We start from the raw sequence: 25,994 nt of genomic DNA, 5'->3' as shown, positions 1-25,994 counted from the left end.
GAATTTGACTCCATCACTACTGCTCATTGTTAAATGTGTGCTAGATTTGAGATAGTAGATAAACATGCCACAACATATTTTAGTATAGTACTGTCAGTCCAATAGTTAAATATGTATGTGTATATATATTAGGAGTTTCTGATTTTGAAAGAGTTAGATAAGAAGTACTTGAGTATCTCCACTTGAAAGAGCTGTTTTTGCTTGTGTACCTTAAATATTTGTTTTTTATTCAGAAAATTTCTTGTTTGCATAAAGAATAGGTTGCCTTATAAAATTATTTGAAAGGGCTCACTTAGATGTTATGCTAAAATATTAGAGGTGAAATGCAATAGTCAATAGGACATAATAAGTAAAAAATAGATTATGTAAAATTTAGAATAGCATTCAGATAATCTTGAAAGGAATTATATCTGATCATGGTACTTTATTATTATTATTATCATCATCATTATTATCACTATGCTAATGAAAAATTAAAGGACAATGATTTAGGTACCTAGGTTGTATATAGCATTAAAACAAATGATTATCACATATTTTGGAAAATGATGCCAAATACCTCTTTATAGTAAAGGTCACTTCAGTGGGATTACCTACTTCTGGTAAAAAGGGACCATTGTTAAGATTTATTAAAATTTTCTAATGTTAAACTAATATTGATTGAGGATAATATTTATATATTTATAACTGAGCTTAATTTTCTCAACCTCATTCAGGAATATTATAGTATTTTATAGGGGAAAATGGAATGGTTAAATTTATTTTTTTTAGAATTTTTCTGCTTCTAGAAAGTGGAAATATCAGTAGATGAAGGTTTATAGCAACTAATATTTAGTGCATTGTTGGAATACTTTTTCTTATAAAGCAATTTTTTCTTCAGAGATTTTTTTCTGAAAAGCATATACATTCCATATATATTACTTATATAGGATTCTATTTTATTATTTAACAAATATGCTATAAAGCATGAAGTATTTATTATATATGTATATGTACTTTTATTTTAGGCAATGTTTGTATACATCCTACATACTAGGGAAAATGTTATGGGAAAATTATGGGAAAATATTATGAATATATCCTGAGTATATTGTTAATGTCATACTTTAGGTACAATTGAATTTATATATATATACACAGTTGATTGGTGACTTTTTTTTGTTTCACTAATGCTGTAAGGAAAAGTAGGCTCATCATTTTTTTTTACACATTTTTATTGTTCTGTATAAATGTAATTTGTTAATCCTGTGAAATTTGTCATAGATAAATTTGCTTGGATTATCTTGTCACCACCGTATCTGCATTCTTTTGTTCATTGCTTATTCATAATTTAACAGTCTGGCAGTGAGCCTTTTTGGGATGCTCACAAAAGATATATGACCTCTACCAGCTGCTACTATAACCTGCAGAATGCACAGCAAGACATTAGAAACGTGAGGATTCCTCTACTGATTAAAGTGCTCTTCATTTAAACAGTCTGTTATAAGAATCTTAGGACTCTTTTGCTACCAGCAGTTTCAATTTTTTTCTTATATCTAAGAAAATTAGTTCTAAGAATGAATATTGGTTTGTTATGGATTTTTCAGATTGACCAAAGGAAGTTCATATATTTAGTTTTCTTCCTCCTTTGTAAATAGCGACTTAAAAGTTTTGCATTGGATGAAGGCTTCAAGTTATCCAGAAACGGTTTCATTGGGCAAGAAAGGATGAGAAGACTAAATTCTTCTAATCTTTGACGAAATGGTTGGTTTAATCCTACTTGAAACCAAGCACTTTACAGTTTATACGCTAAACACCCCATCTTATGTAGTATGTGGCAGACATTAAAAATAGAATGTTACTTGAAGTGTAACCACATCTTGAGGTTTTCATTATTCTGAATTAGTTTAGCATATGAATTTATTCTCATTCTCTCTCTCCCTTTTTCCCTCCCCACTTTCTCTTTCTCTCAAGAAATCAGCAGATCAGTTTATGAGTAATGGCCAGTTTTTGCCTCTCTTCTGTGCAGGCATATGATTACAGTTCAAAATAATTCATTGCTAATCCATGCAGTATTGGTTCATCTCCATCACTCTGCTCTGTGATTAGAGCCTCAGGCCTGCTGTCTCGCTTTCCACCCTGATTTTCTTTAACTGCAACCCTTGTTTTAATATAGTTCTGTAGTCACCACTCTCCTACCAGTCCCTCTCCATTCCTCATATATATCGATTGCAGTAGATTAATATTTATTTGAAGCTATTTTTCAGACTTTGTGAAAAATGTATTCATTTCTTACCGTGAATCTCCATCTAAAGGGAGGGGGAGAGGGCAGCTGTGGAACTCAGGTATGCAACTCCTAGAGAGTAAAGCTGTTGCTTTTCCATTCTTGATTCCTTACTATGATCAAAGTTTGTGCTTTATACACCAATCAGGGTTCTTACTTTCCCTGAAAAATTTCAGACCGATTAGGCCCCAGTGTCAACAGTTCAACTCTTATTTGTCGTACTTCTAAATGGCATTCTCTGTTTTCTAAGTAGTTAGTGCAATAGCTGTCATATACATTGATCAGCTTGCATTGAATATTTCCAGACAGGCACATAAAGCTATCGTTTTCCTTAACATCAAAATTTGCCAATTTTACTAGAAGGTCATCTCACAGATTTTTAAAAGACTTTGTTTCAGATCTCAGTAGTCTTGTGTTCCTTTTAATAATTACTTTCGTTTCATTGTAGCTGTGTGTTTGAAAGTGTAGGTCAATGAGGATGATTGCATTCAGAATTTCATGATCTGTGTAGTGGAACAAATTGAAAGCAAAGCCTGTATCAATCACTGTGAAGGGAGGGTTAATTGTTACCGCTTCTCAAGCCTCTGGACAGATAAACCAGTAATGAAATACTTATTGCTCTGATATGTGAATGCTAAAGGATGAAACAATGGAAACAGAAGCAGTCCTCAGAGATAACCAAACCAGCAAAGGGAACTGCTGCAAAGTATAGAGCCATGCAGTGCATTAACTCTCTTAAAAGTAATATTGTTTTTAGCCTCCTACCCAGCTTTTCTTGGCAGGTTAGGGAAGGATCATATATCAGGTTGCTAAATACATATAAGAATATAAATGGAAAACTCTCTATTTAAAATGGAACAAAAAGTATAGTTTTATGCTTCATGTGAACTTTGTATATTTTCATAAAAAGAATGAGGAAGTTACCTTTTAAGATTTTTTCTTTAAAAAGATCTAATGATGCTCTACATGTGTTAAATATAATGCATACATGACTAAAATTCCAGAATTTTGAAAAAGATTGTTTTGCTATCTTTTAAGGGATTTTGAAATGTCTTGTCCATTGTGAACCAATGCATAGAGGAAATTGCGAAATACATAAAGAAATCGTAAAATAAGAATTATTGTTACCAAGGAATTGTGATATTAAACACATTTAACCATTTATTCCATATGAACTTAACATTTAAACATCTGTTAGTTACTTATATGTTGAAATATATGCAAAAATATTTAGCCAAATTGAAGTCTTAGGCCCATGACAATCATCTCAACACAGTGGGTAGTTCTGAAAATTAATGAGAATGATAATACTGTAAAGACTGTTCCAGAGTTTGCCCAAATTCATTATCTAAGACTCTTGTTAAGAACATCTCAAAGAATTTTAACCAGGAAAATATATTAATGATTGAAAAGCATTTTAAAACCCTGAATTATAAAAGTATAATAGAATTATATATGCAAGAGTTATAGTTAGCAATACAGATAGTAGGAGATATTATGAAGGCATATTTTTTTCATAATCTATACTTCTTTTGCACATGATTTCATCCATAGGTTTTAATTTCATACTACTTTTGTTTAGGATAATTCTATTTATATAGGGAATTTGGTAGTTATAAAAAGTTATATCTTTTATTAGTCATTTGATTGGAATCAATGGAGCACTAACAATAATTTCAATATTTTAAGTAAAAATGAAGAATTATTGCACATTTTAGTATTTGTTTACAGAATGTTGAGTTTCCTGAGATCTTTTTCTGAACACTATTAATTGTGGTTATGCAGCACTGAAACAAATATTGAAGCATAGCCCTTTTTATGACCCTTAGCTAATGTGATTTTGTATATTATAAAGGATTGCTTTAATATCAGTAGGATAACATCTAGAATCAGGATATTTATTTATTTATCGATTTAATAGGCTACACCTGACAGTACTGGGGGGTTCAGTGTTGGAGTGGGCGGTGCCGAGCCTGACACATGGTAAGCATGTGCTCTACCACTTGGGTCACATTCCAAATCCTGAATCAGGACATTTAAACTGCTTCTAAAATACGCTAGGGCAGGCTGGGAATCTGATCAGCTGCAGAGTTCATACCCATGTGGGTCCTGGCCCCACACTAAGTAAAATACCTTAGGGTATAAATCAGAGAGCCCTAAAAGTCAAAATGTACCAGTGTTAGTTTTTGTTTACAACACAGAATAGGCAAAAAGCAAACAAACAAACAAACAAAAAACGAGGTTTTTGCTTACTGGTTACAGATATATATGAAAGACAGGAGCACTTGGCCATGGAGCTTGTTGGGGCAGTTCTTGATGAATCTAGTAGTATCTTCCTCTTTGATTTCTCAAAGAAAAGCTAATAATGTTATAAATCCTGGTTGCTAGTGTCACTGTATCAGGATCCTTATGGGAAGTTATATTCTACACAAGCCCTTTAACCTTTTAGAACCTCAATTTCTTCATTTATATGTTAAGTTACTAACCTTCCCTTTCAGCGACTTGAAATCTATGACTGCATGATTTGAATTACATGAACATGTATTATTAAATAACAAGTTGAAATATATGGTATATATAATTTCAAATAGTGTTAGTGTTTATATACATTCTTATTTATGAAAATATCAAATACACCAAACTTTATAGATGAAATATATGTTCATCCTGCAGAGTTCAATCAATTAACAAAAGGATATTCAAATATTTTCTTCTGTTAAAATATCTTTGAAAGGAAACTTCTTACTGCAAGAATGTCCAGAGGGACATTGCATTGGAAGGAGTTGACTACCAAATTATATTTTAAAGTGACATATTATGCACATAACTCAATATAACACTAAAGTAAAACCCTAGAAGTGTTTAGTGATAAAAAAAACATTTGTTGGTTAAATTCAATTGCATCAGTTACCAACTCCGGAAATATTTGAAAACCATATGTTATACTACAGAGTAGGAAGTTATTAACAATTTAATACTTGATAGATAGGCAAGTGCTTAGGGAAAATAACTAATCTCTGAAAATTTTGTGTGGTCTTAAATCATTTATAGGGGAATATACTCCTGTAATGTAGCACTGTAGCACTGTCTTCCCATTGTTCATCGATTTGCTTGAATGAGCACCAGTAACGTCTCCATTGTGAGACTTGTTACTGTTTTTGGCATATCCAATACTCACAGTTAGCTTGCCAGGCTTTGCTATGTGGGCAAGATACTCTCGGTAGCTTGCTGGGCCCCCAGAGAGAGGCGGAGGAATTGAACTGGGGTCAGCCCTGCTGGCTGCGTGCAAGGCAAGCACCCTACCCACTGTGCTATCGCTCCAGCCCTCTGTAATGTAGTATTTATAAAAATACAATTATTTATTTCAAAGAATTTCGTTTTTCTACTTGCAGAGTATCCGAGAGTATCTCGGAGAAGTTTTACTACTTCTCCTTTTCTTGTAAAGATGAGGAGTCCGTGTTTATAGAGTAGACAGACTTACATATTTATGGTTGGATATGATTTCTTCCTTCTGATAGGTTACTTTCACATAAGTTTATCATTTGGTCAGTTATTTGCTATTTTCTTTGAAAACTCCTAATTAATGGTATTTTATCAGTAATTTTGTTGTTGTTGTTGTTTTGTGTGTGTGTGTGGGAGGAATATTCGGGCCAGAAGTGCTCAGGGGTATTTCTATTTTTTTGCTGAGAAGTGAACCCTTAGAGGTATGTGGGGGAACATAACATGTTGCGGAAGAGGGTCAACCCTATACAAGGTAAGTATCTTACATTCTTACTATCTTCTGACCCCTGAAAGTACATTTTAATAAAAAATTCCTTGTCCTAATTTTTACAAACATTTTATAAGTTGTCTATAGGTTAACAATGTTTTGTCCTCTAAACCTACTTTTTGCTCAGTTGTTGATGATAATCTAAAAATATTTATAAATATTTTTCTAAAGATCAATGTCACTCCCGTTGTTCATCAATTTGCTCAATTGGGCCCAGAAATGTCTCCATTGTGACACTTGTTACTGTGTTTGGCATATTGAATATATCACAGGTAGCTTGTCAGGCTTTGCCGTATGGGCGAGATACTCTCGGTTAGCTTGCCTGGCTCTCTGAGGGGTGCGGAGGCATCAAACCTGGGTTGGTCAGGTCAGCCGCGTGCAAGGCAGACACCCTACGTGCTGTGCTATCGCTCCAGCCCACTTTTCCTCAAAGGCAACTTTCCTTGTGAAAGTGGGAAAATAACAAAAATATAGTCTAGGTTAGACTTCTGTAACTCATTTTTTCATTCATCAAAATCCCTATTTTCTCAAATCTAATTTGGCCAAGTGTTAAGAGGTAATATGATTACAACAATTTACTATTAGGTGTGAAGCTTTTTTCATTTTAAAAAATATGTTGATTATAAAGAATACAGTTTCACTGATTAGCTCTTGAAGAGTTCTTACTGTGTCCTTGCCTGTCTTTCTTATCACATGTGTATAATCTGATCGGTTACTTGTATAATCCTTCATAGGGATACATTAGTCAACTCTCTGGGTCACCTTTTGTAAAGGGTTAGCATCTCACAGTGACAGAGTTTTAAAATCATAACGTTAATTTTGTCAGATTATTGAGCATGAGCTCAATAGGGCTGGAGTGTTAGCACAGTGGTAGGGCATTTGCCTTGCACGCAGCTAAAATGGCCGACCTGAGTTCGATTCCTCCGCCCCTCTTGGAGAGCCTGGCAAGATACTGAGAGTATCTCGCCTGCACGGCAAAGCCTGGCAAGCTCCCCGTGACGTATTCGATATGCCAAACACAGTAACAACGAAGTCTCCAATGGAGACGTTACTGGACCTGCTCGAGCAAATCGACGATCAACGGGAGGGCCTTTACCTTTTACCTTTATTGAGCTTGAGAATTGGTAAATTTCATGAGCCAGATTGTAGATGTTTTCATAGTTTCTTTCTAATCAAAAGTCCCCACTGTGTTGGAGAACAACCCCCAAATGAAAAAAAATTAAGTTGCTTGAAAATATCTATTCATGCTGAAATAGAATTTAATAGAATTTAAATTTGGGATTTACAGATGACTGTAAATGAGGAAAGCAATTCACAGCAAAGTTTAGACGAGTTGAATCAAGCCCCAGTAGACTACAACATATCACCTCTTGCCCACTTTTCTAGTAGGTTTCATCTACCATGTCTTGTTACCAGTACAGACATTGCCACTAACTATATCTGTCACTCATTTGTCACAGCATCCCTTTCACACGTAGTCACAAAAACCTTTCAACTGCCCTAATTGTATATTGCCTCTTCTTTCTTAGATCTGGCTTCTAAAACCATAGTTTATTGATGATGTCATAGCGTTGGTATATCTGAGACTCTTCTGAAGTGGCATTTTTATCCTCTGTCATTCATTAAACAAGGTTGTGGACATATTTGCCCTGAAACTCCTTGTTGAGAATTGTCAAAAGTGAGAATTTAGCCTCCTTACAAATTAAGAAGTTGTCCTTACATTTTTTAATCAAATCACCATAAGATATAGTTACAAAGCTTTCATGTTAGAATTTCAGTCATACAATGATCTAACACCCATCCCTCCAACAGTGCACATTTTCTACAACCAAAGTCCCCAGTATTCCCGCCTCCCCAGTCCAACCCTCTCCCTTTATCTGTGGCAGACAATTTCCCCCATATTCTCTCTCTACTTTTGGGCATTATGGTTTGCAATATAGATACTGAGAAACTATCATGTTTGGTCCTTTATCTATTTTCAGCACACATCTACCATCCTGAACATTCCTTCAACCATAATTGACTTAGTGATCCTTTGTCTGTTCTGGCTGCCTTCTCACCCAGGTCATGAAGCAGGCTTCCAACTATGGAGCAATATTCCTGGCCCTTATGTCTACTGTCCTTGGGTGTCTCATATTATGTTGTTTTATATTCCACAAATGAGTGCAGTCATTCTATGTCTGTTCCTCTCTTTCTTATTTCACTTAGTATGATACTCTCCATGACCATCTACTTATAAGAAAATTTCATGACTTCATCTTTCTTAACAGCTGCATAGTATTCCATTGTGTAGGTGTACCAGAGTTTCTTTAACCAATCGTCTGTTCTCGGGCACTCAGGTTGTTTCCAGATTCTGGCTCTTGTGGACAGTGCTGCAATGAACATCCAGGTGAAGATGTAATTTCTACTGTGCTTTTTTGCACCCTCGGGATGTATTAACAGAATTGGTATTGCGGGGTAATATGGGAGCTCAATTTCTAGTTTTTGAAGGAATGTCTAAATTGTTTTCCAAAAAGGCTGGCTCAGTTGGCATTCCTACCAACAATGAGAGTTTATTTCTCTCCATATTCGTGCCAGCACTGGTTGATCTTTTTGATGTGTGCCAATCTCTGTGGTGTGAGATGATACTCATTGTTATTTTGATTTGCATCTCCCTGATGATTAGCGATGTAGAGCATTTTTCATGTGTCTTTTGGCCATTTGTATTTCTTTTTTAAAGAAGCTTCTGTTCATTTCTTCTTCCCATTTTTTCATGGGGTTGGAGGTTTTTTTCCTTGTACAATTCTGCTAGTGTCTTGTATACTCTGGATATTAACCCCTTATCAGATGAGTAGTGGGTAAATATTCTTTCTTATTCTATAGGCTCTCTCTTTGTTTTGGTCACTTTTTTTTTGATGTTGTCCTGCGAAATTTTAAGGAATGTGGTAAAAGACATCAATATCTTGGATCAGAAATGAAGACAAGTTTAAATTAGAATTAGCAGTAGCCAGAGTACCAGTATTTAGTAATTCTCTGAGCTGAGTTCCCACAAAATGATGCAAGGAGGGCCAAGTATATTATCAATATATTATCTGTGCATATCATAGATTGTGTTATAAGATGAATCTGAGTTAGAGTACCCCAAATCTTTTACAGTCGAGAGTAACTATGTCTTCTTTTTCTTCCAGAGGGAGAGACACTATCTATATTTTCTGTGAAAACTTGAAAACATAATCTGAAACTCAGGATAGTTCGAGCCTTATTTGCTAGATGTGCAGAAGAAATTCACAGAGACTTGTCCTTTTACAGAGTGAATCTCATAGAAATTATTACAGAAGGAATGAGATGCTCTAGTGGTAAGACAGTCCTGCAGTTTAGAGCTTTTTTGTACGTAATATAACAAGTAGTCAACTATTTTGTGGGAAGGTTACAAAATTTTAAAATATAGAAATTTCCGCACATTACTTAAATATGTATTACTTCAAGAATTACAGGTTTGATTGACTCAGTAATGAATAGGTATTTATGGTGTTAGTTTAGTTATTAACATCTTTTCAGTGGATGTTTCTCCTATTTTGTAAGCTTGCCTTTTCCTGGTTTGCTCTATTTAGCCATAAATGTTCACTTGTTATGAGTTATGAGTTTGTATCTTTTCATTATATCATTTAACTATTTCCTCCCTCAGTAAGATAGGTTCTGTCAATTTCTCAACTTTATAGATAAAACCAGGGTTGGTAAGGAATTGAAACTGGCTCAAGCATCAGCCTGTACTGATATCATCTATGACGGAGATGAGTACATACCAAGATAGCATTGCCAGACTAACTTTCTTTTGGCTCTTGTAATTTATTTTCTGTTTTCACTCTTAGTAGGGCATACTCCCTTTTCCTGCTTGTTTGCATGCATTTTGTTCTTTTTTCCCGTTCTTCTGCCTCACTACTCTTCACCTCAGTATGGAACCACCTGATGCTCTGTGCCCCTTATTATATATTTCCATTAATATCCAGTATAAACTTGTAGGTAGATTATTATCTTTCTTAGCTTCTGATTTTATAGTTTCCAACTCTGTAAAGCTAATAAGTCAGCCAAAAGTTTGTAGAATACACCTCCAATTATGTTAAAAGTTATCATGAGGAGTTTATCATCTTATTTAAGAAGTTATAATATCAAGTACCATTTCAGACCTTATGAGTAGATTTGCATTTATTGAATTCCTGTGTTATGAATTATAATGTATTCCTCTTTTTCCCTTTTTAATAGCATTTCACTTTTATGTGCCTAATTTGTTGATGTAGATGACTTAAAGGGTGGTTTAAGTAAACCGACTTAAAGGGTGGTTTAAGTAACCTGTGGTTCTGTTATAAACTAAGTGTTTCCCTCCAGTCAGTGCCTGATTGATGATTTGGCAGTTTTTGCTTTTTTCTATTTTCAGTCTTTTAGCCAAATTTTTATCCCAATAGAGTTAAGCAATTATACATTAATACAATTTAATGCAAATTAATCATAAAAATAGTATTTAGTAACTAATAAAATTGCTCAGACTCAGCAGTTCTCTGTCGGACACCTTCCATAATCTCTTTGCAGTCCTATTTCTCACATTAATGTCAGTCACAGAGCTAAGGGTCACGCAAAGATATCTTGACGAGGTGACAATGGAATGTAGGAATTATGTATGTGTTGAAGGAAGTCATAGTTTATCATCAGAATCTACTATTAAAATTCTGAATATCAGCCATCTTAAACTACAATAATAGGTGATGAAAATAAATTACATTTTTTTTCATACTTGTTCAAAAAGATTGGTGTCTTTTTTGGAAAGAAGTGCTCTGTTTCCTTTATTTTAAATTTACTCTGGAGAAACATACTCCTGCAGCAAGAGTTAGCAAATGAATAAGTGAATTCCACTTCTAGTTCTGCCTATTTCACATATAATTTGTAGTTCCTGTCTATAAGTCTCTATAAAAAATACTCTTCAGTTTCCCTTGGCATACGTCCTATCTAAAAATTAAACTGTAGCACTGTAGCACTGTCCTCCCATTCTTCATCGATTTGCTCAAGCGGGCCCAGTAACGTCTCCATTGTGAGACTTGTTGCTATTGTGTTTGGCATATCGAATACGTCACGGGGAGCTTGCCAGGCTTTGCCGTGGGGCCGAGATACTCTTGGTAGCTTGCCAGGCTCTCCGAGAGGGGCTTAGGAATCGAATTCAGGTTGGCCAGGCCGGCCACGTGCAAGGCATATTTTAATACCTCTTAGGCACTTCCAGTTTATTCTGGATATAAAAGCTGAATTACTCACATGGTTTGTTACAGGTTTCCTACTATCCCTGTACCTTCACAGTGGACAGTTGTAGGTTTAAAATATGTAAAATAGTTTTGAGCATTAGACCAAGAAGATCAAATATGCCATTGATAGTATCTTTACTTTCAAGTAATATTATCAAAAAGATGAATTCTGGAACAATGAAATATTTCCAATTAGAATCATATTAAACCCATTTTATAGTCAATTATAGTTACATAAAATTTGAATTCCATTAATTATGTATTTCACAAAATTGTACCTATAATAATTTAGGTTGATTAGACCAAAATTAGAAAATTCAATCATGTAAAATACAACAGGTTACAAAGAGAGCTGACATTTTTCTAGAGATTTTCCTCCTGGCATCACAGTTCAGCCATGCCATGGTATTATATACATAGTTTCTACAACAAAATTTTTACCCAGGAAATCTCATTTAAATATGATAATAGCTGTGATTAATTGAGCTTTTTGTTATGAAAGGTGATCATTGCTACTTTTATACAAACTACAAAAATGTAAAGCTTGATAAACTTACTTGAGATTAATATTTATAAATAAATTAAATAATGACTCTAGAAAAAGAATGGGTCAGTAGTTCAAGTATACTTATCCCTTTCTCCTTTTACTTTGCACATTGCTCTCTTTCTCCAAATTTTATAGTCTGTATTCATTCTTTTTGCCTTCAGTGACATATTTAGATATCTTAACATACGTCATGGAATAATTTTTGGAAAAAATTTAATGACATATAGGCCAGGAAACACCACAGATTCTCTGAAAGCAAAATATCAATGTTATATTTGTATATATGCATAAACAGGGCCAACACACATACTCCACAGAAACAGAAACAATAGTTATTTCCTATAACATGGTTAGAGGTCCCATTCAGTTAGAGGTTCATTCAGTAATGAAAACTCAGAATGTGCAGAATCTTGGTGTGCCAATAAGAACGTTGAACACCAGAAAAAAATATAACAGTGTGTGGGTATTTTGTCCAGTGCCCTCGTATGAGAATGACTGAAGTAATCTATATGTACTCTAGCGTTTCAACCCCCCAAACAAGTGGTTTTCCATATCCAGTATCTGCTTAACAAGGTTGCTCTCTGCCTAAAAATTGAAGTCAGCTCTGGATTGTGCTTTTCTACATAAAACACCTGAGAAATTACACATGTATGGCATCTCAAATGATACTTTAAGAGTTCTTACTGCATTTTTGTATGGTAGATACCATGTGAACTCTTGAATACATTCTCATAACTTTCTATGTATTTAAAATTGTGCATTTGTACTCATTTCATATTCTATTTGCCTCTTGTTTTAGAATTTTTAAAAGTAAAGGTAAAGAAAATAATTTTTGTTTTATTTTTTTGGAATTTGAGTTCCTGCTTTGTTCTTTTGATTGATTTCTTTCAGCTTTAGGAAATGTGCACTGTTTTTGGTTTTGGTATGGAGCCACACTGGTGACTCTTCCCAACTTCTCGCTTGAGGGTCACTCCTCAGAGATGCTTTGGGACCATATTTTTGTGAGGAGCAACCTGGAATTTCTGCATGCAAAGCAGGTACTCTAGTCCTTTGAGTGATGCCCCTAGTTTTGCAAAGTGGACTTCTTAATCCTGAAATTGATGGTAAAGTTAGTAAGCATTATAGGCTTACAAAATTTGTCATTTTTTCTGAATTTTATAGGTTAGTTAATTCTGTAGCCTAAATGTGGAAACATTAACTTTTGAATCATTTCAGTCACATTTATTACTCACTCCAACTTAGAGCAGACCCATCCATGTAGCAGCATATTGCATTACTTCATCTTTTCTTTTTTTCTATTCTTTTTTTGCGGGGGTATATGAACCATAGCTAATTTATCTAGTAATCAGTTCTTGGGCACTTGGGTTGTTTTTAGGTTTTGACTATTGTAAATAGTGCTTCAATGAACATAGGAGCACATATGTCTTTTTCACATTGTTTTTGGCTCCCATGGGGTATATTGCAAGGAGTGAATTTGCTGGGTCATATGGAAGCACAATTCCTAGGTTTTTTTGAGGAATGCCCATATTGTTTTCCAAAAAGCCTGGTTTAGTTAAACATTCCCACCAGCAGTGAGTGAGGATCCCTTCATTCCCTAACCCCAGCATCTGCACCAACACTGGTTTTTAAATTATTTATTTATTTTTTACAAAGATTTTACATTTCATGTTTATCACCAGTGCTTCAGTACAAAACATTTTATAATAATTAGTGATGTCTAGGCACCAGTATCTTTTTAAACATGTAGTAGCAATATTTTCTGGTATAGATTTCACACCAAACAGCATACCCAAAATAAAACACATTTCAAAGGGTGATGATTATTAGCACAAGTATCCTCAGTTTCAAAAAAGGGCAAGTTTTTAAAATTTATTTATTGAATCACTGTGGGAAAAGTTACAAAGCTTTCAGGTTTAAGTCTCGGTCATGCAATGATCAAATACCTTTCCCTTTACTGTACTTCATTTTTACCACCAAGAACCCCAATATACCCCCCACCCTCCCCTTCCAGTGCCTGTGAGGCAGATGAATTCTGCTTAATTCTATATCTACTTTGATTACATTCATTATTTTGACAAGAGATACACCATTATTGTTTAGAGTTTACACCCAACAATCAGAACTGCAGAAAAGGCATTGTGAAATAATTTGTTTTCTACAGCTGGTTATGAGAACCATATGATGTCGTGCAGCCACAATAGCAGCCACGTGATTTTGTATTTCTGATATTTTACTTATTAAGCCTGGAGGGATTTTTGCCAAGAGCCAGATAATTACGAGATTGGTTTCTGTGGCTCTGGAGCCATGGCTATGCTGGAAAGCTGCTCATGGGGGGCAACTCATGACCTCGGTAGGGCATGAAGGATGAGCCGGGAATGCCCCCCTTTCCATGAGGTTGCAGTTTCCCCGTCACCACTGGCTCATACCTGGCTTTCCAAAAAAGTTTCGAGGCAGCTGCCATCTTGCTTAAAAGGGCAATATTTTTAAGTCATGTATGTTTTAGCATTTCATAAAACTTTTAAAACTTCTATAAGCTTTCGCAGTGCAGAAAGACTTGTTAGAAACTTTCTGATAACATTAAACTACGAAATTCACTCTCGAGGCATATGCAGTTATTATTTTCAAACTTTGGCTTTTAGGACTTTTCATCTACTACAAATGTGTGGTAAGGAATGTTGAGTGAGGTTGGGCTTCTGGTTGATGGAGTCACGTGTCTGAAGGAGTGTCAGTAATGTAAAGGAGAAACTGAAGAGCTGGAGCATATCTAAAACACGTCAGCAAGATGAACAGCTCTTGCATAAATTGCACCTGAAGGAAGGAGTCCTTCTTGAAAAACACGTCCTTACAGAATCTTCTGCAAGATAGAGTTGGCTACCTCCAATGACTCATCCTTGACTAAAACAATGTCATAAGAGTCCATGTACTTATCCAGGAGCTCATCCACTCTGTCATTGAGATATCCGATTTTGAGGACATATTCAACATTGGGTACGCCATCTGCTATTCTCAAGTCTTCTTGGGAGTCACCCAGGAGAATTATGTTGTTATTGTCTCTTAGCTGAGTGAAATATTCTGTGTTCTTCAAGGCACCATCATGTTTGTTAAATACATGAGTTAGTTCTCCTTTAAATCCTTTGAGCTTTCCAGTATCATCGAAATGCATAAAATTGGACACACTTTGACATTTGAATGATAAACACCAGCTTGCCGGATAACTTCCTCTAGTACATCAACAATTCCAGCTGAAAAGATGAACATAGGGACATTGTGTTGATAGAGCTTATCAAAGAAAGTCTCCTAGCCTTCCTTGAGCATAATGTCAGATTCTGCCACAGTTTCTTTAAGTTTATCTTTCGTTATAACTTGTTCAACCAGCAAGCTATGTGATTTAGTATGCCATTCAACTATGTAAGGACAGTTCTTTTCTATGGTTAGATAAGGATCAATTTCAATTGCATAATTTTTTTTTTAGTTCTCCCCTCTCGGAGAGCCCGGCAAGCTACCGAGAGTATTCGATATGCCAGACACAGTAACAACAAAGTCTCCAATGGAGACGTTACTGGGCCCGCTCGAGCAAATCGACGATCAACGGGAGGGCCTTTACCTTACCTTACCTTTAGTTCTAATAGCTTTTTTCGACATTCGTCTGAAATTAGCTTACAGTTGTCAATTACATTATGACATGTTAGGCATCTTCTCTCTTCGTGGGAAAATCTACTCAGTGTCATATCAAAGTCTGAAGTTTAGCAGCCCCCCTTTAATAAGACCACAAAGAACCCACTCTTGTCGGATTCTTGATGTGAACTGAATTTCTCTGAAATTCTGGCATCATATTCGCAAGTACAACAGAATCTTGAGTAGGCATTTCTTGGTTATCCAATCTTTATCTTGGTGTTCTTGGCCTTTTGGCCTGTCTTCGTCTTCAAGGTGAAGATGTACTGGGCCAGCACGATGCACGCGACCAAGGCGCACACGCTGACACTCGCCACGGCGACACCACCGCCTGGTTCATGCTAAGGCCGCGCTCCCGGCGCCTGAAAGCGAGGGCGGCCAGGCCTCCCCAAGCTGCCGACCCATGCTGGATGCCTGGTTTTTAAATTTTTAAAAAGTTTTTTTTTTTTTTTATGTGAGCCAGTCTCTCTATGAGGTGGTAAGTCATTGTTTTATTTGCATTTCTTTGATTATTAATGATGCAAATTATTTTTAATGTCTTTTAGCCTTTTGTATTTTTTTATTTGAAGTTTCTGTTCGATTGTCCTCATTTTTTGATGGGTTGGGATTTTTTTCTTGTAAAATTCTATCAGTATTCTACATATCTTAGATATTAACCCTTTAGGAGTGAGTGAGTGTTCTAATTGCTCATTTTGTCTCCTACTTATTGTAAAGTGTTTCTTGAACTCCTTTACTTTACCTAGATGTTTTTATACTTAAGCTTCCATATCCCAGAAAGCATAAAGTAAAAGGCCCTCCCGTTGATCACCGATTTGCTCGAGCGGGCCCAGTAACGTCTCCATTGGAGACTTTGTTGTTACTGTGTCTGGCATATCGAATACTCTCGGTAGCTTGCCGGGCTCTCCGAGAGGGGTGGAGGAATCGAACTCGGGTCGGCCATGTTGGCTGCATGCAAGGCAGACGCCCTACCCGCTGTGCTATCGCTCCAGCCCAGAAAGCATAAACTCTTAAATTGTTACAAGAGATCCCTGGTATTAATTAGAGTGTGTGTGTATATATGTGTGTGTGTGCACACATATGCATGCATGGTGTGCTTAAATTGTAAGGGTCTCAAAAATGAGAATGATCAAAGATGAAAATGAGCCTTTTAATATTATGGATAGATCTCTGAAGTAAAATAAACTGTCAGCAAACTCTATGTACATTTGCATGAGTAAGTTCTTTACATGCTTAATTTCTATTATAATTTTATTTTATATTTCATTCATAAAATTGACATGTTGCATGAACTGTGTATAAATTTTCAGTAGACACAGACTTATATGAGTGTGAAAGTGGAGAAATGAATCTGCTCAGTGAGAGTCCACATGAATATGCACACAGACTAGTTTTAGAAGCTTTGGATTCACTTCATTTCCTTGATAACAGCAATACTACTTTTGTTGAAATTCCTGAGTATTTTCAGGTTTACTGAGGAGAAAACCCTATTTGCTGAGTTTATTGAGTAGTAAATATGAATGTAATATGCTATTGAGAGTCTTTTTAGACTCACATATACTTCACTAAGAAAGGTTATGCTGAGTGAAGCCAGAAAACTTATAAACTAACAGAGGTGTGTTATGAACTTTGTGTAAAGGCCATATCATGTCTAATATTTTACGTGATTTTTCCATTCACATGCTTTGTATGAGTGTTGAATTAAGCAGAATCTATAGCTCTTCTTGCCCATCTAAGTATGTTCAGACTACTTTGGAAGTAAGGTAAACATATTGCTTATATGATAGTAATCATGCACATGAAAGGGTTTTTAAAAAATAGGTTATCTAAGAGGATTTACTTCCTTTTTAATGTTTTCTTTGTATTTATGCTATTATTTCATTGACGAATATTCTTTATATTCATTAGAAGTGTTAGTGAAGCAGAAAAGGCAACAGTTCTTATAGTAGTCATGGAGAAACCTAACTTATTATATGTTTATATTCTTGAATATTCCTTGAAAGAAGATAATAATAAAATCAAGATCATGAATTTAATAAAAGAGTCTATTCAAATACAAATGCAAAATAAAGAGGCATATTTCTTCTTGTGCCTTAAAGGTAGTTGATGAGAGAGTTACTTAAACAGATCAGGACAGAGGGCAGTTATTTAGGTATTATAATTTTAATTAATTAAGAAACATAAATGTGTATATTCCTAATTATTCTGTTGACTAGCTGATTTTGATTATTTGAATATAGCCATATATTTGGTGTGTATGTGTGAGGTTGACACTAACATTACCTGGATTTCTTGCTAGAGAATAAAACCTTTTCATATCCATGAATTTCATTCACACTGTGTGCACACGTACATGGTTTATTTTTTTTTTTATGAAATTAGGTAAAGCAAATGGCTTATATAAAACATAGTAGTGATCCTTTAAGAAATAATAGATGGAAACCTGCAGGAGGACAGCTTTATTTAATCATAAGAACTCTGACAGCAGTGTCTTGTGTTTTAGTTTGTTGCGTTTCCCCCAAGCATATGTGTTTATACACATGCACCAACCTCTGGAAGTATTTAGAGAAATGTTTGTGCTGCTTAATTCCCCACGTAAATGGTAATTTCATGGCAGTTCCTGAAGTAAACATTTATAAACTTCAAAATATTTTCTGACTCTTTCCATTACAGAAAAAAAATATTTATAACTCAAAGTAATATTTTACCAGTAATTTGAAACTTAATAACATTTCTATGAAAACTATGAATTCATATTTGATTGTTGTGCTGCCATCTTATATTGGTTCTGCTCTCTTTCACACCTAATCTGCATCACATATTGTGGTTTATTGCTCCTTACCTCAAATTGGGGATGCCTCTTGGTCATGTCATTCATAGAGTGAATGTTGTCTTATATTTATACAGCCACACTAAGGACTTTCATATTTTTGATCATTGCCATCATTGAAATGATGAAAGCATTGAGTGTTGGAACTCTTCAGACAATGAGCTGAGACCTTTACATATATCTTCTCACTTAATTTCCATACAAACCTTCTGAAAAAGATATCACCTACCAATTTCACAGGCAAATAGCAGTCTGTGACCATTTATTGTGGCTTACTTAATTTCTTTTAAAAAGTTTTATCTAGTGTTAGATGAAACATAAAATTAATGGGAGTGGCTTATAGGATAAAATACAGATCACATATGATACTCAGTTATCCAAATGTAGTATGAATTACAGTTCTTTTAAATATATGCTCACATAAGTCCCCTACAAAAATTTACTTCTTTTCCAAAAAACAGTTTTGTGGTTTTTTTGGTTATTGTTCTTGTTATTTTGTTTATTTGTTTTAGCACCACGCTTGGTGGCTCCCAGGCCTTACTCGTGGCTCTGTGCTCGGAATCACTCCTGGTGGTACTTAGGGAACCATACAGGGTGCCAGGGATTGATCTGGGCCAGCCATGTGCAAGGTAAATACTCTACCTGGTGTACTATCTTTCCAGCACCTAAAACTATAACTTTAATTTTTTTTGTTTTGGGAGCCACACCTAGCAGTACTCAGGGTTACTTCCAAAAATGGCAGGGAACCATAATTTGAGCCTGTGCCAAGGCTTAAACTGGGGTAGCTGTGAGCAGAACAAGCACCTTCACCCCTCTACTCCAGCTCCCTTTACAATAATTTTCATTTACAGTTATAGAATCAAAAGAAATAAGTAAGGATTAAAGGAAGCTGAATGAACAGTGTTTACTACAGTGGCATGTTGCTTCTTAATGTCAGTGAGAAGCTGTGTCTTCGTTGGAGTTTAGAGCCTACTGCCAAGAAAAGGGAAAGGACATTATGGAAATGAGATATTGTAAAGAGGAGAATACCAACAATGAGCTGGTTTCTGAATATTGGCTTGAATGGAAAAATTATGGATATTTCTTATTTGAATTAATAAAAGCAATTCTAAATAACACCAACATTACTAACTTCTTTTAGATTGCAAGGAATAGCATCAGCATAAAGGTAAAAATAGACATACCATTGGATAAATCATTAATAAGTAATTAAAAATGTTAGCTTAGTAGGAAGAGATTGTGATTATAAATGGAATTATTTCAGGTACATGTATTAACAAGAATAGATTAGAACATTATATTAAATATAAGACTATATTAAGGTTTAATAATTTATATCATAATTTTCTTTCTTTGTTTTTGGTTTTGGGATCATATCTGCAGTTCAGGGCCTAATCCTGTTTCTGTGCTCAGGGTTCACTTCTGGAATGGCTCAGAGGAACACATGTGGTACTGGGGAATCATGACCAGGTTGGCAGCATGCAAGGCAAGTGCCTTACCATTGTACAGTCTTTCCTAAAAAATAATATAATTTTAGTTTTTATTTCTGTTTAATTCATCCCATCTCCTAAAAGCTTTTTATTGATGAAACAAGCACCATTCAGTAACTTCACATAGTGGAGGTAGATGATTATACTGAAAAAGTTTGGATAGCATTTAATTGTAAAAATGGCCCTTTCTGTGTCAACAGAAGCTGCATTAAAGATGCAAGCATCTCTGGGCTAGAGAGATAGTATATTGGGTAAGGTGCTTGCCTTGCACACCTTGGACCTGGGTTTGATTCTTCCATAGCAAGACTCATCCCTGAGCATGATGACTGGAGTAAGCTCTCGACAACACTGTGTGTGGCTCAATGCCCCATTCAACCCCCAAATGTGAGTAATTCCAAATGCAAATAAATAATTCTAAAACAGGTCTGTTTGCTGTAAGAAGCCTCATTGTAGCTATCTTTCAGTTTTAAGTACAGAGTAATATGTGACAAGAGGAGCTTTGCCAAGTGGAAAGAAGACTGTAGATAAGGGCATTAAATTGAAATAATGAGCCATTAAAAAATAATGGAGCAGGCACTTCCAAAGCATTTTGTGAAGGCAAAAAGGAAGAGAAACTTTTGAAGTCAGATTCTATGGCCTCTTTAGAGTTATCACCTTTTACCTCAATGGAGAGCAGGCTGCCAGGGGAGGGCATTGAATGGGTAGGACTTATGTAGTTGACATTGTGTGGGTGGTCTGAATGTCACACTGACTTAGCTGACTTGTCACCACTGTCTCTTTCCTCTGAAAGGATAGCTGTAAAGACAGAAGTAGGTGTCAGTGCTCTGACCAACTTTGAGGTGAGACAGAATTGGGCACCCTATTTTTCTTTTTAGATTAATTTTAGACTTGAAACCAATATTCAGTATTTACTCTACAACATAGATTAATCTTTCAGTGGGATAATTCATAGTTAAAACCTTTGTAGATTGTAACATTTTCTTTTTGTAAATACCAAATTGTATGGTAACTGCATACAGGACATTAAAAACTCCTGTAGCTCTTCATGAATTTTATTATCGTGAGAAAGAAAATTTACTAGGAGAAGCTTTAGTTTTGGAAGTCAAAGAGGCCATTGTTTAATTAATGGAAAATTCAGTTTTTATTCTCTGTTCTTCCTCAATATATCTTAATATTATATGAAATAACTACTTTGTCTTTACCGAAATTCAAACTTCAGAGTAATCACATGTAAAAATAATGATAGGAATAGGGGTAAAAGACTAATTATATCCAAAATAATATTGTACTTAACTTAAAATTTCTCTTTAGATCTTTCTTTCACTCTTCACTAAAAATGAGACTTAATTTAGTACATCCTTTGTGCTAGACTCTGATAGGAATGGTCTATGCATCATTCATTTTTATTCATTCCTATAGGATAGTGTTATCATTTTATAAATAAAGATTCTGCAGTTCAGAGAGTGTAAATAAATTGTCTCCCGTCACACAGCTAGTAAATTTTATAGTCAATATTCCAGTCCAGGTCTCCTGGATCCTCATTCTAGATTTCTCTCTGATTTAATATATATCTTATGGCAAATGTGCTTGATTTCCCTGATCCTGTCCCCATGCCCCTAATTTTGACCCGTTGTTTTTATTTGTATTTTTTTTATTAATTCACAATGAGGTACAGTAACAAAAATTTCATGTTTGAACTTCAATCACATGGTCATCAAACACCCATCCCTTCACCAGTACATGTTTTCCACCACCAAAATCCACAGTCTTTCTCCCCTGCCCCGCCCCATTCCATACCTCCTCCTGCCTGTGTGGCAGACAATTGACAATTTGCAAAATATTCTTTCTCTACTTTAGTTACCTTCAATATTTTGCGACCAATCCTACCACCCCTCATACATACTGAAAATGCAGTGTTAGACAATGTGTTTTGTATTGCTTGTTATGGATATAATATAATGTCATGCAGCTGTGAGAAGTGGCTATGCGCTCTAGGAATTCTAGGATTTTAATAATTAGGGTCTGAAGAAATCGCTGTAGCAAGTTGCTTGGGTCCAAGATTCGTTTTTGTGTCTCTTGATTGTGGCCCTGTGGGAGCTTAAGTAGAGGGTGGACAGATGTGGTGTCATCTTGGCATCCCATTGGGACGGAGGGAAGGATGAGGGCCCACTCCTCCCCTGTCCACGAGACTTGGGGTTTGTCATCACCGCGACTCGTACCTGGAGCTTCTTGCTGGCTTCTAGAAAATGGCGGCTGCCAGGGCTCCTAGAGGTCAGGCAGGGGGACAATGCCCACCCCGGTCTGGAGCAGCCCAGCGGAAAAGGCCTATTGCAAAGTTCTGGACCATATCTGCCACAAGTTGCTCAGGTGTGATATTCGTTTGTGTATCCAATTTTGACCATGTTTTAAGTTGAAAGAGGAAGAAGTACCTTCATGATTATACTTAAAACTCTGTGAAAATAGAAGAAACTGAAATTTGAATAGAAACAACTTTTGTAAATTAGGTATCTTAAATAATTAGGAGGAATAATTTGTATATATTTTAAAGGTATAATTAGAAAAGCTTAAAGATTTGGCAGTTGTGATAGTCTAACACAAGAGTATTTTAAAAATTGGTAGGACACATGCCATATAATATAAATATATCTAAAATGTTTTTATTTGAACCATTGGTATTAAAATTCTCAAGATGGGCCTGGAGCTGGTACAGCTGGAAGGGCATTTGCCTTGCACATGGCCAACCTGGCTTCCATCATGGGCATCCTTTATGGTCCCCTGAGCCCAGCAGGAGTGATTCTTGAGTGCAGAGCCAGGAGTAAGCTCTCAATACTGCTGCATGGGCCCCCAAACCAAAATAAATAAAGTAAAATTCTTAAGATGACTCAGGTTGGTGACTTATGCATGTATTAAAGTATATATGACAGTGCATTTACCACTTTTATATTTGAAATATAATTAGATTATGTTTCTTAATTTTTCTGGTAAAATTTAATATGGTGCATTTCAAAATTTTAAATTGCATTCCTTTCTACAACAAATTTACTTGTTGAACAGCAACATTTATTATCTAATACAATTTCGGTGTGCCTGTGGGGTGGCTGGTTCAGCCGCTGGTAGTTCTGGTTTAGGGACCCGCATAGCATTTTGATGAAATGTTCAGGTTCCAGCATGACCCAGCTCACAGGTTGTTGGTGGAATTGAAACAAGGGGAAGTATAGGGAGTAAATGAGAAAGAGAGGAGGGGAGGGAAGAGATGGCAAGAGGGGAGGGGCTGGAAGCTTCAGTATGTTAAACTTTTAGAATCTAATCTTGGAAGTCTCACTGAGAAGAACCTGGGAACTCTAGGAAAGTATGAAATACTGGGTTGAAACTCTAAGAAAGTATGAAATACTGGGAAGTGAGGGACTACAGTGACCTTCTCGGAAGCTATTCACCACAATAGATATTTCATTTGTGAAACAAAGTGGTAGTAATGCCCCTAATTTTTTATGAGGAGATCATGGCCATATTATGCCACTACATTAAGAGTTAATGTTGTCTGTCCACACACAGACTATATTTTCACTGAAGAGCCTGCTGTCTTAGAAGCAGGGCTCTTCCCTTAGGGCATGCTTGCACATCTTATGTATATACTCATAAGCCCTTTTCTATTCTTATTAAAAATCAAAGATATTTTTAAAGCCTCAACCAGTAATCATCCAATTTGATATTTGTTGATCTTGTTGAGTTTGTAAGTTCTTTATTCTGTTAGACCCAATTTTCATTTTTACGATAGAAGGTCTATAGAAACTATACCATTTCTCGTGATACAGTACAGAATCTTGACTTAAAAAATCTACAAAATAAGCTAATTCCTAAGGTTTATAGATTTATAGGTCACAATAGCAAAAATTCTAGCCTGTTGAAAATAAATCGTAGTAGATGAGTGGATAAAAATGTTACTTTCAGTAATATTTATATATATTGTTTATATATATAATATAACTTAACTACATCCAATTTTAGAATTATATATTGAATTTTTAGAACTCTAAATAGAGTATTTTTCTGAATGTTTTAACTGACAAAAAAATGAAAAGAATCTGTACTCACTTCTGATGGTTTGCTGAAGTATTGAGCTCTCCTGGGCTTCTCTGCACTCACCCTTCTTTGCTTTTCTTCTTACATGACTTTCTCCCAAGTTTACCTTTTTATAGCTATCCAAATTATATTGTATTAGGGCCACCATATCTACAGTTACTATGGCACCAATATGTAAGGCCATATTCTGAGGTGCTAGGGATTAGGAGCTTAGTGGGATTCCCATACCAGGTCGGACAGATAATCCCACCACAAAATGACCACCTGAATTGCCCTTCCTCTGTGTGGAGATCATGCTTTGGGATTTCTTGTTTATGTTTTGGCCACATTCAGTAGTGCTCAAGGCTTACTCCTGGCTCTATACTAAGGGATCACTTGGTGTGGGGTTCAGAGAACCATATGGAGTGTGGAGATTGAACCAGGGACAGCTGCATGCAAGGCAAGCACCCTACCCCACATTATTACTACTGCTTTGGCCCCAATGCTTTGTATTTTGTGGAAAAAAAACTTTACTTTTACTGATAGTCTTACTTTTTTTTCATCATTTCTAACAAAAATATTATTTGTCTAAGGCCCCTTTTAATAAAATGGGTAAATTTTAGCAAATTTAAATGGAAAGTGTGTATTATGATATCTCCAGTTCCCAGGGAGGCAATATTTATTAAAAGACTTTTAAGAGTTAAAGCAAAAAAACAATACTATTCATAACTTACACAGGCAAAATTAAGAAGTAATATTTTCTGAGCTCCATTTTGGATTCCAATTTTAATTTTCAAACATGAGCCTTTCTCTCATTGAATGACTAACGTCTATGGAAACATTTCTGTAATTTATTTTATTTTCCCAGTTTATATTGTAATGAAGCCCATGATCTTGCTTTCTAAAATTTTCATTACTAAGAATCAAGTTATTATGTTCCTTCTAAACTCATTTTGAAGTATTTTCACCTCATAAGTAGCATTTATTAAGATGTATTGAAGTCTTGTCCTTCCTGATTAGTGATAGATGTCTACCAGGAGACACTTGATCAACCTGTGATATCCTTTCTAGTTAAGAACTGTGAGTATAATACTAGTTAAAATGAAAGAAATGTCATGTTTTCATTATCAAGTTAAGACTTAGTAACAGATATAGCTTTACTTAGTTTTTAAAATGTACACACACACACACACACACACACACAACACACACACACACATCTGCATATTTTGCTGAAGTCTGCAGCATGAAAGAACAGCTAAATTAAATTCCTTGTAATCACATTTTGGTTTTAATTAGAGCCTTCACTCCCATAATTACAGATGGTTGCCAAATTTCAAATGACCCATAATAAATCCAGTAGGTTGCCCCTGTTCACCCGTTGCTCTCTCTTACTAAAATCTCTGCTGTGTCTACTGTTGGAAATGAGGGGAAAAGCTTCAATTCATCACAGTAGAGCCTTTATCTCTTGAACAAAGTTATTTTGAATTGTCATTGAGAAGTTTTCATCTGTGAGTGGGAAATGATAGGAGGAAATGGTAGAAGGAATAGGTGGGATTTAAACTGACATCCAGAGTTGACTCATTAAAGACTTGTTTGTAAGAAATCTCCTCCAATGCAATAAAAAGTGATTGCTCTGCTTTGCTTGCTGTGCTCTCATGAATGGGCTGGAAGCTGCACAGTGAGGTACAGGGTGAGTACATATTCTCTTTTCCCAGGTCTCGGCTTCCACTGGTGCAAATTAGTTTGATCACATTGCCTTCTTGCTTATCTGAGCTTAAGAGAGTTTGGTTGTGTTGTTAGGATAATGTTAAACCTAACTTAAGAATGGAATATTAGAGGGGTTGATGTCTTTTTTTATTTTCTTTTTAAAATTTTTTGGGGTCACACTGCCTATGCACAGGAGTTACTCGTGACTCATGCACTCAGGAATTACTCCTGGCAGTGCTCAGATGGGATGCTGAGAATCTAACCCCAGGTTGGCCGTGTGCAAGGCAAACACCCTACCTGCTGTGCTATTGCTGCAGTCCCAGGGGTTGATGTCTTTTTAAACATTTTTTAAAATTTATTTTTTATTGTCCCACTCTTAATCTTATTTAATTT

The 25,994-nt window shown here is 35.6% G+C and overlaps 1 protein-coding gene and 1 pseudogene across 9 annotated transcripts in view; one reads left to right on the top strand and one right to left on the bottom strand.

The window, feature by feature from the left end:
• Positions 1-25,994, top strand: part of NPAS3 (neuronal PAS domain protein 3) — a 1,011,636-nt gene that overhangs the window by 12,407 nt on the left and 973,235 nt on the right. The gene's annotated exons all lie outside the window — the stretch shown is intronic.
• LOC130041765 (cytosolic 5'-nucleotidase 3A-like) lies at positions 14,580-15,791 on the bottom strand (annotated as a pseudogene).

Source organism: Sorex fumeus, unplaced genomic scaffold, assembly GCF_029834395.1.
Source record: "Sorex fumeus unplaced genomic scaffold, SorFum_2.1 ptg000098l, whole genome shotgun sequence".
NCBI classification, from domain to species: Eukaryota; Metazoa; Chordata; class Mammalia; order Eulipotyphla; family Soricidae; genus Sorex; species Sorex fumeus.
Note: the sequence above shows the minus strand (reverse complement) of the source record. Positions and strands in the feature narration are given on the sequence as shown.